General features: G+C 42.0%; 2 protein-coding genes across 3 annotated transcripts in view; both read right to left on the bottom strand.

Annotated features, from left to right (window-relative positions):
- Positions 1–3,237, bottom strand: part of Gbs-70E (Glycogen binding subunit 70E) — a 37,831-nt gene extending 34,594 nt beyond the window's left edge. For both annotated transcript variants that reach the window (XM_080284929.1, XM_080284932.1), the window contains exon 1: positions 3,110–3,237. The gene's annotated coding sequence lies outside the window, so the exon portion shown is untranslated. The remainder of the gene's footprint in view (positions 1–3,109) is intronic.
- Positions 1–19,558, bottom strand: part of LOC145415715 (uncharacterized) — a 243,273-nt gene that overhangs the window by 83,601 nt on the left and 140,114 nt on the right. The window lies entirely within an intron of this gene.

The raw sequence follows: 19,558 nt of genomic DNA, 5'->3' as shown, positions 1-19,558 counted from the left end.
AAACCACGGGCAACACGAAAATACAGAACAAAAAAGGTTTAGATGCAAGAAATTAATTTACAATAGGTGTAGTGCAGGGACTCCCTAAAGCTGATTCACTCAAATATTTTTACTTCAAGGGCACGGGGTATTCTCTCTAACTCAAGGACGACGAGAGAGAGAGAGAGAGAGAGAGAGAGAGAGAGAGAGAGAGAGAGAGAGAGAGAGGAGGGGCATCATATTTTAAAGCCGTGAATCGTAAATAACAGATCACTAACAAAATACACGGATCAGAGACAAAACGGAAGATTTCAAGGTCGTCTACATTTAACGAAGCATGTCTTATTATCCAGCCAATATATTCCCACAACGAGCAGCACCCTACCACGCACTTCAAACCAGTACCAGTAATCTTCGTTCTCGTTTCAAAATATACAGAATCCAGTAAGAAATGACACCAATCTAGTAAAATGTGAATGCTCTGCGGATCAGCATTTTTTTTTTTTTTTTTTTTTTTGAAAGGGGAGGGGGGACACGCCGGGAAGGAGGGGTTAATTTAGGCTATATCAAACCCAACCAGTTCGAAGGGTTTTAGGCTATATCAAACCCAACCAGTTCGAAGAGTATCTCCTAACACGAGTAAAACCGTCTGGTGATAAAGATAGCAGCCAATGTTAATACAGGTAAGCCTATACGTTATCGTAGTAATGGGGATAGTTTCTGCCAGATACCCAGTCCCTGAGTTTACCCCGGGTGGCGCTTCCTTGTTCCTCACCATTCCAAGCCGCTCTCCCTCATGTACCATACCCCGTACTCTTATGTTTACTTCCACCGCGTTCACTGACTTCTATATATCAATGTATCAATCCGGTATTGTATATATCAACGAAACAGTGAAGACCCTGTTCAAAAACCATAATTTCCATACAGTATCGGCAACATTTTCACACAGCATCGCTCAGTTTGTCGAGTTTGCTTGCCTACGTGACTCTCGACCGGTATGTGACGCTTGGTTGGGTGTAAAGGGTTCTGGTTTGACACCTCTTAACAAGTATTCACAGTGGTTAATGACTATGGCTAACAGTTTAAACGCTTTTATATTACCAGAGGAGCCATTTTATATTCACATGGGCGGACTGACACTAGCTAATGGTGGCACTAAGTAGTATAAGCATGAGTCTAATAGCTTAACTAGCTACAAACTCGGCATCAGCGGGGTATTATATAGTATTAACCAGCAACTCAGTTGATTTGCTAGTTAGGTTGCAGGGTGGGCAGCCTGATGACACTGGACAGGGTGACATGGAGCCTCCATGATGAAGTCCACCCCTCCCAGGATTAAAAAGCTGCAGGCTAAGACAGGTTCGGTTGGTTAACAGGTTCCAACTGCGTCTATAACAGTGTGGAGTGACACGGTGATGCTGTTGATGACAGCTTTCTGAGTATCGTACTTTACGAGTGTCAGGGTACACGTCTGTTTAGTTATGCATATTGCTGGTAGTATTTAGGTATTATACAATAGTGCCGGTCTGTCTATATCAACGCGCTTCATACATATTGGTGGTGTCATTATATCAAAACCTATGACGGCTGAAATCTTCAGTTTTATTTGATAACGACAGACAGTTTCACTGCTCAGAAATGGGCTTTCGTGGTTCATGGGTGGCATTTTTTAAACATAGCACTCGCAGCACCAAAAGCAACGAAACATCAATAATAGGAATATCCAAGTTACAAAAATTAACAGGTTACAGTACAGGATAAATTCATATCTTCGACTTTGTAACGTCAACTTCACTACGATGGCGTCTTTTTTTTTATTTTTTGGTACCTCCCGAAGATTTCATTAGAAAAAAAAAAAAAAAAAAAGTGATAGGCTGCCGGTATACCTAATATGGCAATGTTGATGAAAGGCCGTATACGTACTACTGTTGGCAAAGATTTCGAAACATCTTCCCCGGATATGTTTTGCTTAGCACGCCTTAAAGTTCCTCTGGTATGTTACTGATCCATCCATGTCCACATTAAAATATGCTTAACGCACAATTTTGTTTAAAAAAAAAAAAATGCTCAGAAACTTGTGACGATCGGAATACTTTACAAATAACTAGATCCCAACGACGGCTCGACTGACGCAAGATACCGGTACCTCGTATGACAATAATCAGACTAAATATATATATATATATATATATATATATATATATATATATATATATATAATCCGGCGATGTACTTCTTATTGTTCTACCACCAAATTTTATTTAGCTTTGAGAAGACCTCGTCTAGTGCTGGGTTAATACGGTAATATCTAACCTCTCCAGTTCGAGGTCTCTACAAATATAAACAGAACTGTTTGGAGAGAATAAGTACGGAATGAAAAACGTCATTATGTATTTCTGTACTGTACACAGTATCCATCTTATCCCCTTAAGTATATACGATTACTTTTTTTCTTTCACCAAATGATTTCATTCAACTTGAAGGGCCTTCGTTTTTTACAGAACTAAGCACCCTCCAATCAACACTTCACAAGGGCAGGTGTCCTCCCAAGCTGAGTACAATCTTGTGGAGGTAGGCTTTTTTTTTATACAAAGAAGAAGGAACCAAAGGCCAGACGCCGGCAAGATTCTTCCAAGAAAATCAACAAAAGCAAGATAACAGGAACTGATAACCTACGAAGTTCGTCTGTAAAAATCGCAATCTTTTCATCTTGTATATACCACACGCACCCCATGCTTTTACAGTAAAATCTACACATTCAGAACCTAATATAATTTCCAGTTAATCTTAAGCCGTCATCACCCTAAATTCTCTCTCAAACTGCTATGCACTATCACCTTAAACTGTAGCAGTGTTTCCATGGCAACTCTGAAATGAGCCTTGGGAATATTAAAGGAATCCTTACCTGCAGTTTCCCTTAAATTTCCTAAAATTAAGAAGGATAATTGACTAATACGTTTTTATGCGCATCACTTCCACCAAATTCACCTCGCTTCACAAACAACATACTCTAATTTCTCAAAGCACAAACATGTACACACACAATTTTAATCATCTCTTGTACCATATTTTATCAATTTCCGAAACAATTAATAATGTGGAAACATCACTATTCACGAACACTTACTATATGAAAAAGGTGTAGCCGTTCACCACAGACGCCACGTTATAGATCCAGATTAAGACACTACTATCTTATTTAATGCACTATTGGACTGTTCTCTTTGCCCAACCTCTATTGTCAACCCTCACTACCAGACTGCCACCAGCCTGCTGCCGCATCCTCAACATTCCCACCGCTATGACCAACGTATCGTACCGCAAACCGTCTTTATTTTCCCAACCTACTTTCATTCTTTACTCCAAGCAATCCAGACGATCTAATTATACACACTCATTACATCAGTTACTAAGGATTTCGGAACACCGCCAAAAAAAGCCTTTATTTACATAATTTTTGTACGTCAAACAACGCCCCCTCTCAGCTGAGCAGCAAGTGTTCACGTGCTCACTCCTCCAGCCAATCACAAGGGGGTGGGGGGGTCAGCCTGATCACCCTCTCTCAGCTGATACAACCCTGAGTATGACAAGTTGTATATCTGGCGCCAAGGGAACACCGTATACGAGGTTCTGCCCCGTGGCTGCCAATATTAGCTCCAAATTTACCGATAAACCGACTCGTATGCTTTCTTCGAAGGGTTTTTGGGTCTTAGTAAAGAGGGTCAAGGATGTTTACCCCCCCTCCCCCTAGACGACAACACTGCGATGGTCAAAGCAAGGACGAAGTGTGCCTCCTTTCCTACATGCATATCCAAGTCTCGCTACCCCATGCGGAATTTTCTCAACTCCCATTTTCCCCCACCTAACCCCATCCCCCGCACCCACAACCTCACCCCACCTCTTACAGATTAAGGTGGGGGTGTTTGTGGGTGGGTTGGGGGTAGCTGGTGGGTGATGGGAGTGGTGATAAAAGGAGGGTGAAGAGGATGCAGGCAATGCTGTGATCACGTGTTATTCAGTCGGTGTGTGTGTGTGTGTGTGTGTGTGTGTGTGTGTGTTACTAAGGTGGACTGCAGTTTGTGTGTGTGTGTCTGTGTATGTGTGTGTGTGTGTGTTACTAAGGTGAGCTGGTTAGTTGTGTGTGTGTGTGTGTGTGTGTGTGTGTGTGTGTGTGTGTGTGTGTGTGTGTGTGTGTGTGTGTGTGTGTGATCGCTTATAAATACATCTGCGTGGTGATCAAGTGTTGCTGGCTACATTCGTTTCGTTATCCACACCTGGGTGACTCATACAAGATAGGGGGAAACAGGTAGAGGCACCTTATCAGAATCGGTTGAGGTAAAGTGCTGTTTGTTTAGGACTGATTAGCTTATGGAAAGGAGATACGGTACAGAAGGGTAAGATTAGGTTAGGTTAAACTGGGTTGCGTTTGGGGTGGGAAACAAGAATTACCACCGCATCTGTAGCTCAGATTAACGTAAAGAGTATTAGAATCGAATAAGAGAGTTTAGTTTAGGACAGACTGGGTTATGGAGAGGAGATACGGTATATAATGTTTTAGTTTACGGTTGGTTAGGTTTGGTCAAGTTAGATAAAGCTAGATGAGAGAAACAAGAATTACCATCTCATCTACAAGGTAAGGTTACGTTAGCTAATCAGAATCAGTTAAGAAGATAAAGTGTAGTTTGTTAAGGTTAGATTTGGTTATAACAAGGAGACAAGGTATAGTGTTCAGACTGGGTTAGGTCAGGGTGGATCGGGTTAGGTTAGGTTAGGTCAGGTTAGGTTGTCGCATTAGGTTAGGTTAAGGAAAGTGGGCAAAACGAGAGTATCGTAGGTGCGGTCAGGAGCCCAAATTCGTCAGGTTGAGTTACGTTGATGCGGTAGTTTGTTTTGGTTAGGCCGGGTTAGCAAGAGAAATTATGATGGAGTTTAGTTACTTTACGCTAGGTAAGGTAGACTGGCAAGTGAAGTTAGGTTAAAGGGGAAATATGATACAGTTGTCTGAGTCTAGTAAGTTAGGTTATGGAGAGGAGATGCGGTATTCGTTAGGTCACATCAGGCTGAGTTATGCGAGATTAAGGAAATCAATCCAATTTAAAAGGGAAACAAGGTCTAATTTATGTTATGCTTGGTTAGGGTACGATAACCTCTGTGATATATATTTTTTTATATTTCTCTTGTTACTGCCAGAAATTTTATACGCACAGCATAAACTTCTCGAGCTGGCGTGTTTAGGTACCAGCTTTATTACGCAAGGTCTTTCCTGAGTTGAGTACACTGGTGTGGAGATGGCAATAATAAACTTCCCTTTCAGTCCGGTAAGGGATATTCTTATTTTATTCTTCCTGCTACCATAGTTATCAAGGGACAATGAATATATCTAATTTATCCAGAGTGCATAATTTCCCAAAAGAAGAATAAAAACCGTCTGGTGAAGATAAGGTTATAACAACAAATACATCATGGAGTTAACGGGTTAAAAAAGGAGTGATTACACTAAAAGAATGATGAAGCAGATGTCTAAGGCGGTGGAAATCCTATGCAAGAGGCGGCCATGCGATTACGCGCTGGGGTTCGAATCCAAGAGGTGGCCCAAGTTTTTCTGTGTAATACTGCTAGGGACGTAGGGTGGCCTTCCCCAAAATGATCTGTACTACCGTAGACTACAACAAGCCCTAACACGTCCGAGCCTCCCACGTCCAAAAGGGATGAGGTATGGAATCTCTCTCTCTCTCTCTCTCTCTCTCTCTCTCTCTCTCTCTCTCTCTCTCTCTCTCTCTTATCACCAAGGTAACACTGAACAAAGAACAACTCGAAAGAGAACAAAAACGCTCTGAATGACAACAATATAACCCCCCCCTTACACACACACACACACACACACACACACACACTTATCTTCTCGCATCATGAGGGTCTTCGATAAGCTAACTTTTTCTGGAACACACTGCAGTGGCCATGCTTCTTATCGCGGTGGGCTCAGAAAAGGGGAGTTAAAACAAGTACATAGATAAACAGGCCACATATATCTTACGGTACCTACGAGACTGTTCGGCCTTAATACAAGGAGTAACACCAAGGCTGATCTTGGAGAAGTATCTTATATACATAGTATAAAAATGTATGTATGTATGTATGTATGTATGTGTGCATATATATATATATATATTTGTGTGTGTGTGTGTGTGTGTATATAGATAGATACAGACATATACAGAGAGAGAGAAAGGGAGAGAGAGAAAGTATATATAGATATATATATATATATATATATATATATATATATATATATAAAACACTTTACACACACACACACACACACACACACACACACTCACACATACAGTAAAAAGCATCTTGCACGACTAAAACGCCTGAAGGAAAACTTGTGGAATCTGTAGATAGCAGAACAGTGAAGGATAGGTTTAAGCATACAACCTGCATTTGGCTTTCCTAAAACCCTTGAAATTGCAGAAATAGCCCCAATATGGCATCAAACACTACTTTTCCCGGTAATTTTTGCTCAACTTCACCATGACACTTTCCATAGTTCCTCTTGCCATTGACCACAGTTATTAGAAGCGTTGAAATTTCTGCTGTCTTAAAGGGGAGAGAGAGAGAGAGAGAGAGAGAGAGAGAGCACTGTGCTGGTGGTGGTAAAATTGACCTTACATCGGGTGATATAAAAAGCCTGAGGTGAAGGGGAGGTGTAGGTTGACAAAGTGATAGGCGAGGGCAGGGCAGGACAGGGCAAGAGGAAGAATATAAACACCAATCGAGCAGCGCAGTAGCACTTCATATACAGTAGTTCGTCTAATTCACTTCACCACAATGACTTATTATTACATGTACTTTGGCGCTGAAAATTATAAGTCGTTGTAGTAAAGTATTTGGGATGAAGCGTGGTAAAGTTTCGCCATGTTAAAATAAACGGACTGTAGATGGACAAAAATCTGTAGATAAAGTTGGAGCTTAAATATGACCCCTTCACTACATCTTTTAAATTTTATTCTTTACTATCTCGAGACAAGTTATTAAGCTTTGAGGAGATTTTTCAAAGTAGTGGGACTAAATATCGTCGTATTAAACCCTGTACTGCGAGTGAGGTGTACTGTTAAATAATCTAACGTTCTCGGGCTGAAGGGTTAAACAGCCAAAAGGATCTCAACCTGGCCATTTCTCACCTGGCCACTTCTGTGTATTTTCCCTGGTTGAGGACGCTCCCTAACACCTTTTCCTAAGCAAGCTAATTTTTGTTACACATTACTGCCCTTTTCTGTGTTAAAAAAATCCTTCCAGTATCGCCATTCTCCTCGTTAATAACATATACAGGATATTACTTAGCCATATGCAAAAATAAATCACTTGGTAGGAGGTGTTAGGGAGCTTCCTTACCAGACGAGATTACGTGCCTAAGAGTATGGCAACATGCTCTCCTAACACTTTCAGCCCGAGGACGTAGTTTGTATTTTATATTTGCTTTCTCCATTTTTTTTTTTTTTTTTTTTGGGGGGGGCCGACTTTTTAGACTGAAGGTAGTAAATACAACGTCCTTTAACCCGTTCAGTATGAGAAATCGTTCCTAAGTTGAAGTAATTCGTCTGGAGATAACAAAAATAAACCAGTTACGCAGTGAGGGTGGCGATGAATTTCCTCTTTCCACGACGCCATACTTAGAGCAACAGAGGACTTTAGGCTCAAAATTAACCATGTCAACGATCAACTAAGTCTCAGAGTTCCATGGGGAGGGGGACCAGAAATATTGCTAAGTGACCCCTTTCCCAGCCTAAAAATACACTCCTAACCAATGACCCACTTGTTTTATTAAGCCTTAAACTGGATGGTCTCCTTTTAACTTACATGCTATTTCTAAACGATTTTGTTCAGCTTAGGAGAGACGTTTCTAACTGGAAGGGTTTGTCATAAGCTTCATTATTTTCTTCACGATAACCCTCCCTCGTGGTGAATGTAATCGTTTGATGGTAGTTTCGTAACAGTTAAAAAACTGTCATTTGAAGGATTAACTTTGGTATTCGTGATATTCTCCCTGACTTCCTCTTTATACAACTCTCTCTCTCTCTCTCTCTCTCTCTCAGACCTACTAAAATCCCGCTGTCTCAGGCTACGGACACTGACCCCTTTTCAGCATCCTTCGAATTCCCCTGTGCCATTTTGCAACCCACGGACAACTATGGCAAGGATGTGTGCAATAGCTTCACTTGTTCCTGTGTTCCCTAACTTGAATGCTCTGAATTCCTGACGCTCTGACTACAGCTACCTTGCCAATCTCTAAGTGAAAATACCTGTGCTAATTGCCTTTCTCTACTGACTTGACTCGTTTTCCTCTAACTTGGTCTAAAACTGCCATCTCTCCACCTTCAATACGGAGCTGTAACATGATATTAATGCTAGAATACGATTTAAGTTACGAAGAATTGCTGTGGAAAGGATGTAGAACCACAGTGCTGTCTTATTCTGCTACTGAGCTATGTGAAATAAGCTACAGAAGGACACAAATCTAAGCCAGGTTAAGGTAAAAGGACCTTTGTTACAATTCTCTGGTTACTGCATTTCTGAAAGTAGAATTATTTTCATCTCGTTTTCTCAGTACTCTCGACAGAATGGAAAATCTATATAATTTCTCTCTATATACAGTAATCTTCATGTATCTCCATATAATGCTTACCAACCCAAGTGTCTCTCCTTTCCGGTAACCAAGTCTGTCAGTAGCGGCTATGCTATCTATCCTTAACGAGATAGAGCAGCTTGTATGGTACCCTACTCGTATCCCTGAACAGATACGGATATGTGTTGTTACAAGGGTATGGTGACTCAATCAGTAGTCGAGGGTGCTGCAAATACCAGCCACTTACTTGCACCAGTGTGGATGAAAATGATTAAAGTGAAGAAAATGGTGTACCGAAAAAGAATAGGAGTGAACCAATCAATAGTAACAGTGACCAAATGAGAGCAAAAGTGGATCAACTACCTCTCTCTCTCTCTCTCTCTCTCTCTCTCTCTCTCTCTCTCTCTCTGACCCATCAAAACCAAACTCCCTCCCCCCCACACGCACACATGTTTGTGACCCGAGTTCGAGCCCCGCTCTGGCCGCGCTGCTGGTGTGGGGAAGTGAGCTCTCCCCTGTCAAGTGTAACTCAAAGTGTGCTGTCGTGAAGGACTCGCAAGGGCTCGAAGCTCGGCGGGTTAAGATTAGGCAGTATTATGCCTTGTGCATACACCCTCATTCCAGCCTCAGTGAGTCTTGGTAGTGCGTAGGCTCTCTCAGGAGCAGCCAGGGTCAGCCTGTTGACTCCCTTAGGTTACGATACTACATTAAGGGTTTGTGTGTGTATTCGGCAACTGACTGCAATGAACAAATAACCCGAAAATTATAATTATTTTACACACACCCGCCGCCCAAAATATAACCCGCTCTCGATTTGCGAGTGACGGAGTTTAACGGATAACATCAACCACTTTCCAAGCTTTTGTCATTTTAGTCAACTCTTGTAACTTGTAAGGCTGGTTGATCCCAAGCATTACCGGAACACTTTATATCTCTATTTCATTCAAGTCTTTCCTGTCTTACCAAGTAATACGTCACACCTGTTACGACAGTGGGGTGAGAGGAGATAATGTCAACACTTCCTCTCCAGTGATAGATACACAGCACACTATCGCAACATCGCCTCCCACTCATCTATAAACGCAACATATGACTCAGGGATGAAGTCACATAACATCCTTCCTGTTTCTTCATAACAACACGGAAGTGACACCACGTATGAAAGCAGTTGCCCGAAGACGTACATGATTACAAAGAAACACGTAAGGTGGATGAAGCGTCGGATGGGAGGACAGTGTATGCTAAAGCGTCGTGGTTGGAATCCAAAAGGTGGCTGGAGGTTTTTCTATCGTATAAACGCTTCCGGTGACGTGTGGTGGTCTCCTACGCTGTAAATTAATGATCTGGATTACGGCAGCCAAGCCCCGGGTCCTCCTGCGCCCCGGACTCCCCGAAACTCTAAAAAGGACTGGCTGTTTGTCATTGCCGCCTCTGTTATGCTGAAGAGGGATGCCTTCATGTGCTGGCACCGATACAGCTGGGCGACCCCACTGCCGGTTGTACAAACGTCCCTAAAGTCCCTCCCTAGTTGCTGAAAGGAGAATGGCAGACTACAAGAAAAAGGCAGTTTCAGTCAGCAGTCCACCAAGTTCAAGTCCAGATGAGCCTAGGATCACAACAACAACAACAACAACAACAACAACAACAACAACAACAACCGTCCCTGTAACACGATAACCCTTTTACTACACTTTCTAGCTGAACTCACAACAGCAAGCTAATTAAATGCATGCCTCTTACGAATTAACTTAGTCACTTTGTTCCAACTACTTGCACTGATACTTTGCACCTTTAATACGAATTCTTTTATATTATACTCTTGCTACCTTCTGACAATTTTACTCAACTATGGAGAAACTTCTTGTCGTGAAGAGGTTGGAAAAGATCCTCATTAAACTTCACAACGAAAATCTCACTGAAACTTTAAAAAATCGTCCTATGGTAGCAAGAAGAAAGCAAAAAAAAAAAGACGTCCTTGTGGTAAAATAGTGGTGACGTTTGAAAGATTAAAAAAATAGACACAATCTCTCTCTCTCTCTCTCTCTCACAAACACACACACTGCAAAGGTGAACTATATGGTATCTTACATAAACCCCTGACTCACTCCCCAGCGTCCCCTACCACCTACACATCGTCACCCTTACACACACACACACACACACACACACACACACACACACACACACACACACACACACACACACACACACACACTGGAACCTGAGTAACATTTTTCTTGTCATTACTTCTGTATGTCAATTAATCTTGTTACTTCCTGAAGAATTTATAAGGCTTAGGGAAGGTAACTCTTAAATGGAGGTGTTAAACAAATTCCTCCCTTTCAATATGGTAACGATTTGCATGTAGCTTCAGTATAGACGGTTCTGTATAAATTTTTTAGGGGTGACTTATGGGAGTGTGTTGGTGTCACCTGCATTTCCATGTGTATACGTCATTTATTTTTTATACCATTCGACATTTCTTCCTCTTCCTTAACTATAAGTGACCCTCTCTCTCTCTCTCTCTCTCTCTCTCTCTCTCTCCACCACTGATTACATGCTTCCCCACTCATTACCTTCAACTGTAAACTCTCAATCAGTAACTCATCAGTGTCAGCCATTAACTCTCTCTCTCTCTCTCTCTCTCTCTCTCTCTCTCTCTCTCTCTCTCTCTCTCTCTCTCTCTCTCTCTCTCTCTCAAAGTAGCACATTCTAGCACACCTGAAACAGATCATCCAACACTTCTCCCAATCCCAAGACACGGGTAATATACTGCACCTGCCACACCATACACACACCACATCACAAAGACAAAGCACATACCACACCCAACAATTGCCACACTAAACACACACCACACCTACCATATACCACATCTGTACCACAACCCCCTCCACACACACACACACACACACACACACACACACACACTTACCCCCGGTGGCACCATTTGGCCCTCATCCTTGGCACTCTGGCACTCCTTCCCCATTTTTTCCCACCACTGCTGCGTACCTGACCCTCACAAAGGAGTGGGACAAAGAAGAAAAAAGTAGCAGATCATTTCACTGCGATGTCGTATTTTATTTTTGGCTATCACCGGAGGATTTTATTCAGCTCTCGAGAAACCCTTCCATCTTCCTTCACGTAAACACAAAATGTACTGGAAGGGGACGCCTTCACGTGGTGGCACCTATATAACTGGGCGGCTCCAGTATTTGTTATGCAAACGTCCTTCATCTTCCTATTCCCCAAATGTAAGACGGTAGGCTGCAGATGAAGGTAATCAGCCTGCAGTCCACCTGGTTCGCGCTTCAAATAAACCTGGGGTCACAAGAGCAGCAACAACAAAAACAACGCACAAAAAAGCTTACCCACAGCACATATTATCTATCTGTCTGTCTATCTATAATACTCGTGCTATCACCAGACAATTTTATTTAACTCAAAAGACTTATTCGAGATGGAAACGTTATGCTAATTCAGTCACTTCAGCCCAAGGACGTCCTTTTCATTTGTTGTAGTTACGTCCCGGTATATTAATCAGTTCAGATCTTCCGCTCGACGTGAAGGTTTTAAAGTGGGCGATATCTAACCCTTGAGAAAAAATCACTCCGGAGTTGAATACATTAGTCTGGAGGTAACATAAAGCCAATACATCCTCGTGCTGAATGAGACAATTATTTTCTCGACTGTTATTTGTGACATTTAACATCCTTACTGTCCCAGGCCAAGGCGGGTTCCTAGCACCTTTTCCCTACCAATTAACCTTTGACTGAACGATGATACACTATTTTTTAATGCAAAGTATGTAGGAATTAGAATGATACATAAAACACAAAGAAAAAATCTGTAGGTGTAATAGAAACAGTATATCTCTTGGGAAAAATACACCTCCTTGAAGACACACGAGACTACCGACGATTTCATTCAGCTTATGGGAGACTTTTCGACCTGGGGGGAAGGAGGGGGGGGGGTTGACAGTCTTAATTAACCCCCCAAACGACTGCAGACCCTACGTAAAATCGTCTGGTGGTAGCATTTTTTTTTTTTTTTTTAATAACAGAACAGACGAAGGAAAAGCAAATGAGTAAAAAAAAAAATAATAATAATGGCTGAACGTCCAGCAAATATATGTAAAATTGTAAGTAAAAAAAAAAAATCCAGGGAGCCTCCTACGCCCACACGAACTGAATAAAAATCGTCTGAGGGTAGCACCAATTAACCCCTTCAACCCAGTGCTGTATTTTTATTTATTCTTGCCTTCATGCAGTTTTATTTAGCTTGGGAAGGCTTTTCAAACGGAAGGGTTAGAGACTGCCTTTGTTAACAGTATCATTACACGTAGTATATATATCCCTACCAAAATTTAATACAATCGTCTGGAAAGCATAATAATAATAATAATAATAATAATAATAATAATAATGCCGACAGAGTTAACTAGCTCAATGCAAAAACAACCCGGTAAGAAAACGGTGCCGCCAGGGGATGACATAAACCCCCTGAATTCGACCCCTAAAAATGAGGCCACGGGCAGTCGCATTAGCCAGCCATTGCACAAGAAAGTCCTCGCTTCATGCTGCACTGCCAACTGTACACCATACGAGTTGAAGATCTTGTTAAGTGGTCTAGTGGGTTACGGTGCTTCAAACAGATGGGGCCAATAAGGGTTTACGAGGGTGGGATGGATGTGGTTTACTGGTCACACCATACCACTCAGGAATGAACGAGGCTGGTCACTCTCGTCCTAAATGTCAGGATTGAGATGCCTAGTCCCGGGCCCCTACGCTCTTGATGGGATGGAGGAGGACTGGGTGACAGATTGACCTCCCAGGCGTGTATGACCCTCCGCTGAATAAAATCGTCTGGCATTAGCTGCAATAGAATCCCAGAGTACTCCCCACCATGGCAGGGTTAATGGTGATTATGAACACTCAGGTTCCTATACTCTCAGATGAATATAATCGTCTGGTACCAACTGGGATAGAATACTAGAGTTGTTCCGACAATATGAGGACAAAAAACAATAATTAACCCTTTCAGTACGAGTATTTTTCTCTTTAATTCTTCCTCCCATCAAAAGATATAAATAAGATTAGGAGCAACGTCTTCTAGCATCAAAGTTAGGGACAATTTGTGGAGGTAAGAAGGACTCTCAATTAAGCCATTCACTTACTATAATAATTTTGTGTATTTTAGTTACCACAGCTTGAGTATTTTTTTTACTTAGCACAGGGGACGCCTCGGAATGATGAGGTTATACACAACTTATATTATTTCCCTTCAGCCTGCTGATTTTTATGCTGTACTTCATTCCTGTTACCATCACACGTTTTTCATTCAGATCCAGACTTTTCACGCAAAATGAATTAAGGAAGTGCGAAACAGAAGTGGAGTACTGAATCTTTGACTGTGTGTGTGTGTGTGTGTGTGTGTGTGTGTGTGTGTGTGTGTGTGTGTGTGTGTGTGTGTGTGTGTGTGTGTGTGTGTGTGTGTGTGTGTGTGTGTGTGTGTGTGTGTGTGTGTGAGACAGAGCAGGGAAAGAGAAATGTAGTCACGTCGGTAAAACACACACACACACACACACTCAATTTCCGGTCTCCACACACCTTACCTCCAACACCTGTCCTCTCACGGCAACAAACTAGAGTACCTGTGATCTACGTGACCCGATATCGAACCCATCATTAAGTGTGAGGAATTTGAGTATTGGTGAGAATCAGTTTTAATCCTCATCATCTTTTACACCTATAGTACATTCATTTTAGCTGGGCGATTTTTTTTAAAGCTTATTTCACGTAATTCAAGGGCAGAATAAGACAATACTACGGCTCTACATCCTTCTCATCGCACCTCCTCGTAAGAACCACCATGTAATAGTGTAATAATTCTGCACTTAAGACTGAAATTTGCTAGTTTTACGCCAGGTTAAAGTGAACAGAGTGTAGCAGTGAAAGAAATCTAGTGAAGGCTGTATCTAACTCATCCAGTTCCAACAGTGATTCGAAGTTTAAATCGTATAGTGGTAATAACAACAATGCAAATGACGTTCTTGGCTAACAGGGGTAAATCAGGCTACCAGGGAGTCCAGGAAACTAAAAAACAATAAAACTTAAGCTTAAACAATAAAATAAAAATACTTAAGAAACAAAACTTACTCTCAAACACAACCCCGAGTCGCAATAAAGTGGTAAAATAAGCAATAATTCCAAACACATATGAGGAAAAAAAAATCGGTATGGCCACCATAAATAATAGAAAACGCAGGTACTATTACACTATCACTAGAAAATAACATGATAATGATGATGATGATGATGATGATGATAAAATAACAACAACAACAGAATACCAGCAACAGAAATCGTACCATCTTCACCAGATAAACAAATAAGAACTAAAACACGACAGACAAGCAACCAAACACACGCACACACACAGCAGGGGGGTCTAGGTGCGCGCCCCACGCCTCTCATTTGGCCAGAGAGTAAGATTGCCAACACTTTCCCGACGCATCCCGACTCGACTTGACACAGGAGAATAAATCAAGGCGTATAGTGAATCTTTCTTGAACGGAACAAAAATGTCTGTTTGTGGCACGAATTAAGAAAAAAATGTCACCTTCAATCATCCCCGCACCTCCACTCATGCCGTGCTTTCAACCTGCTCTCTCTCTCTCTCTCTCTCTCTCTCTCTCTCTCTCTCTCTCTCTCTCTCTCGGAAGCCCTTATTGGTACAGTTGTTCGCCTTTCTCGTGGGTCTGGAAGGTCCCTTAGCATCTCTTCCTCACCAGTTTTTTCCCATCTTATAGGTTTATTTCCCTCCTTTCTTCCTTACCAGTTTGTTTCTTGCTTCATTTCTCCTTTCCTCTCCTCTCTCAACCTTTCATTGTCAATGCTGCTGCTGATACTGATGCTAATGTTAACTGAACCTTTCACTTCCAGGCCTCCCCTAGCGTAACTGACTAGAAAACACTCAATAGAAGCGTGAATTACTGTATATCACACACACACACACATATATATATATATATATATATATATATATATATATATATATATAGATAGATAGATAGATAGATAGATAGATAGATAGATAGATAGATTTATGTATAAGTACACATTACTGAAAATACAGAAAAAGGTACCATTCCATCTTTCCCCTCCCTCCCCTCCTCTTCCTATCCTCCCTCGCTGTATCTCCTCTCACCCCTTCACTTCATTAATCCTAAGTTACCACAACCTCTCTTCCACGAACCCGGACACACACACCCATTTTTCTTGCAGGCTCTTGCTGGGGAGTGCCAAGGTTCCGAGAAGTCGTAAGAGGACGAGATACTGTCCTCTTTTCATAAGAACTTGGCCTAAAACTATCATATCACCATCTTGAATGCTCAGTCGTAACAACTGATTAAACACTAGAATATGATGCTAATTACGAAGACGTTATATGGAAATGGTGCAAAACCACAATACAGTCTTTTTCTGCCAGTGAGCTACGTGAAATACGCTGCAAACGGGAGAAAATCTGGTCCATGAGATAAAATGAGTGCAGAAGGTAAGATTCCGTGAAAACTAAAATCCCACAGTGTAAACAAGGTTGCCACGACATAAACGCCTGAGGTCTGTCACAACATAAACAAACACCATTTCCTTGTGCCAATACAAGTTGCCCTCCCTTATGTACACTTACACTTTATCCTTCACTCCTTTCTACTTCCGAATTCCAATCCCACGTTCACCCCAAGTGGCCAAAACAAAAGCATGTCCAAGCCTCACTTCCCTCACCCTTCCCGCTTTCTCCGCCCACTCAAGCCACCCTCCTGCAAACACTACTCCAACTCATCAATATTCATTCACCCCCGAGTTTACACAGAGGCTGTAACTGCCTACGTGAGGAGGATACATCACATTATATTAAGCAACTTTAGCACCTTCAACCCGAGGACATATTTTCCATTTTTCGTCTTGCCATTTCTAGACGATGTATTCAACTTAGCTGGGATCTGTAGCAGAGAGGGATTTAGTATGGCTTATCTACCCCCTCTCCCCGAATTCCCTCCTACACAGAATATACGAGTCTGCACGTAGGAAAAGTTATATTATCTGGAAAAAAAAAATGCCACCAGAAAGAAGAACTTAAACAATATGGACTCGAGTTTTTTACATAATGCGTCTCGGCATATTTAAATCAATGGAAAATGGGTTTGCCTGACTTTCATTCTTCTTCTTTTTTTTTAAGTGGCAAGTTTCGCAGGTTTCAAGTCTTTGTCTCTTACTTTCAGCATAAAAAATGGTAAATGTTACTTCTGTGCAAAAACTAGGACGGATTCAAAACAACAGTACTGATGCAGCTATGAATCACTTCAACTAGAGAATGCCCCCACCCCCTCAAAAAACAAACAAACAAACAAACCTACAAAAATTACTAACTAGGGCACACACACACACACACACACACACACACACACACACACACACACACACACAATCACTACTTCAACCCACAAGTGAAATCCTAAAAAAAAAAAAAAAAAAGTCCATATCAACTGATGCGCAGAAAAAGAGACAAGCAGGCGCCACTTACGACACCAACACAACAAAACGCAAAGCAACGTGATCTTGTTTACTCCTGGTTACCTGAGCAAGCAAGCAAGCCAGAGTGTCGTGGTAGAGTGACCCTTGCAACACCGCAAGAGTGACGGCAGAGAATTACTTGTGTCACTCAACTCACACTTCAGACGCCCCTCATCCATTTTAGTCTCTGGAGTACAAAGATGTCTGGTTTATTTTTATTTATTCATTTATTCTGTTTTTGCCGCCGGACGATTTTCTCTAGTTTAGGAAGGATTTGTAATTGTGGAAGGGTTAATCAAAGCTATATCTAATCCTCCCCCCCGTTCGAAAAATCTCTCCTAATCTGAGTGAAATCGTCTGGAGATGGCAAGAATCACAAAAATAAAATCTTCAGACACCATTCACCCATCTTAACTTTATATTACAGAGAGATGCCTCGATTACTTATTCTTGCTTCCAACACACGATTTTCTTCAGCTCAGGGTAGACTCTTTGAAATGGAGGGATTAGATATAATTTCCAATAATCCCTTCAGGGTAAAACGTGGGGTGTTTCGTAAGGTAATTAAAGCCGTCTGGATTAAAAAATAGTCTGTTGGGAAGATTGAGACTATTTCCCACTCCTCCAATTAGAAAAAAACTCACCTTGGTAATTTCGCACGGAGACAGCAAGGATAGAATAAAATACATCTTCAGACAGCCCTTATCCATCTCACCGACCACCGCTACGCCCAACCATGCTACGTCTGACCTGACCTCGCGACGCACTACACCCCGCTCAGATCCAGTTGCGGCTGCTATATGGGTCACGGTATTTAGGGAGGCATTTCCGGCATCATCACCCTAGCTTTTGATCCGACTTCAGTCTGAGTTCAAGTGTCAAGCCCGTCAAAGTCTTGGACAAAGTTTGTTTCCTCTTCACTCACAAGTACCGATGGGGACCTGAATATACTGTACATTGTTGTGGGGCAGAATAGGACTTGGCAAAAAATGACTGCCTGTGTAAACGACCCGCTTATCTAAGCCTTCTTCTTTGACTTTTTCAATCGAGAGTGGGGGTGGCTAAAGGATGAGTACAAACTGAGTGTAGAGTCAAGAACAAAAGCTGCGCCTACTTCATGCACAGGGCGGGTCCGTCATTTTCCTCTCTGATGCATGCTGTTGTTGATGTGGCCCTAGGTTCGGTCTGAAATGTGAAACCAATGGACTGAGGCTGAAGCTATCTTTCAGCCCACCATCCCCTGTTTCGAGACAGGAAGGGTGCCGAGGGACGATTGTATTACGAACTGAGGAGCCAACCGGTTATATCGGTACCACCAAGTGAAGGAGTTCCTCACCAGCTCTTCTCTCATGCAACAATACCAAAGAACGGAGAAAAATACCAAACCCCTCTCGCACAGCAATATCAGCCAGCAGAGCAGAGTGGGATGTAAAAGGCGCGAAAGAGGCGAACGTTTGTCCCCGAGTTTGCGTGCTGGGGTGGAATATGGGTGCCAGTGGGCTGCCAGGACAGACACCAGGCACCAGAGTCCATATGTACAAAGCTTCCTGTATGTGCCAAGACTCCTGGGGAGAGATTAACCCTCTGAATTCTTTGACGTTTCTTGTGCTCGTTCTTGCTCTCTACAAATGATATTACTCAGGCCAGGGTAGCGTTTTCGAAGTTATTACTGCCTTCCTTAAACCCTTCACAACTAAAGTTTCTTCTTAAGTTAAATCAAATCGACTAGAGGTAGCAAGAATAAGCCAAACTAATACGTCGTCGGACTGAACAGGTTAACATGTACTTCTCTCAAAATTTTAGCACTAATTCTGACCGGTTCTCTTCTTTTGTCATCCTTTATCCTCAGCTGCTTCTCTCCTGTCGAGTCACCAGTAACCTGTCGTGCCTTTCCTGCATTGTTCCGGCGGTGAGGTGTGCTGAGTACAGGGAACTAAAAAGGACTGACAGAGCGCATACCTCCGCCATGATTAATAAAATTTATGATTAATTACTGCTGTAATTCCTCTTTCCTACCAGATGAATAATTTCATGGTACGACATGGCAACTTATTTCTATGCTCTTGATTTGCCCTGTTGCACAGTTCACAGTGCACATACCTCCGCCAACGCCAATAAAAATTTATTATTTATTCCTGCACTCGGATCCGGATCCACCTCAAAATCTAATCAACTCTTCCTTGGCCATGCCTACATATCCACCAGATTGCATTGAAATCCGAAACAAGTTTTTGAGATATTTTGTACATAAACTGACACGGGTGAACACGACCTCCCGCCAACATTATTAGCATGGGTAATAATAAACAGGAAACTCCAAGGATGACTTGTTTATCCCAAGACTTTATTAAGATCCTTGATAAATGCGAATCCA

The sequence above is a fragment of the Coenobita brevimanus genome, chromosome 103 (assembly GCF_032717465.1).
Source record: "Coenobita brevimanus isolate Jiangsu-jjx chromosome 103, ASM3271746v2, whole genome shotgun sequence".
In the NCBI taxonomy this organism is placed as follows: domain Eukaryota; kingdom Metazoa; phylum Arthropoda; class Malacostraca; order Decapoda; family Coenobitidae; genus Coenobita; species Coenobita brevimanus.
The sequence above is the reverse complement of the archived record's forward strand: the minus strand, read 5'-3'. Positions and strand labels throughout refer to the sequence as shown.